Source organism: Cricetulus griseus, chromosome X (assembly GCF_003668045.3).
Source record: "Cricetulus griseus strain 17A/GY chromosome X, alternate assembly CriGri-PICRH-1.0, whole genome shotgun sequence".
Classification (NCBI taxonomy): domain Eukaryota; kingdom Metazoa; phylum Chordata; class Mammalia; order Rodentia; family Cricetidae; genus Cricetulus; species Cricetulus griseus.
In genome coordinates this window covers 88,145,349-88,146,009 of record NC_048604.1, presented here as the reverse complement: position 1 = coordinate 88,146,009, position 661 = coordinate 88,145,349, and positions in this window count along the sequence as shown.

The window sequence follows — 661 nt, the reverse complement described above, 5'->3', positions numbered from 1 at the left end:
CCCCAAAGGGGAAAACCTTGGACAGCTAGCGCACAGTGCCTTTGTATAGTTTCTTTTTTCCTTCATTCTTTCAAAATTCACTTACTCTAAAGTGACTTAGCCATATCCATTTTTTCTTCCCTTTTAATGAGACCCTTTTATTCCCACAATCTGTTTTTAGTTCATATTTGTATAAAATATTAGGTTATGGTAAAGACCATTTCTTTTTAGTATGGAAATCCAATTCCTCCAGCAGGTATTTGTTGGAGAAGTTTGAATAATTTTAAAGAAACGGAATGAAACAAAATAAAAATCACATTTTACTTTCTTAATTTCCTAGAATCCATGCTGGTTGGACTTAATGGCTGACATTTCTGTTGATGACTTGGAGAGGATTCAACTCAGTTTGCGACTTCTCAATTAGTACTTACTTAATTGATCAGCTCCCACTATGACATTTTGGGATTACAGAAGAAAGATGATTATTTTTATTTCTATATTCACAGTAGGTTGAAAACATCATGGATTTCTGGCAACACCACCTGCTTTTTTCATTTTTGCATCTTTGAAGCTATTTCCCTTCTGAGTGCTCAGGCAGCTCACAAGGGATTCTTCAATATAAACATGCTCTTTGGATACCATGCATTTTTTACAACCAGAATGTCAGTTCAGCTACTTAGCA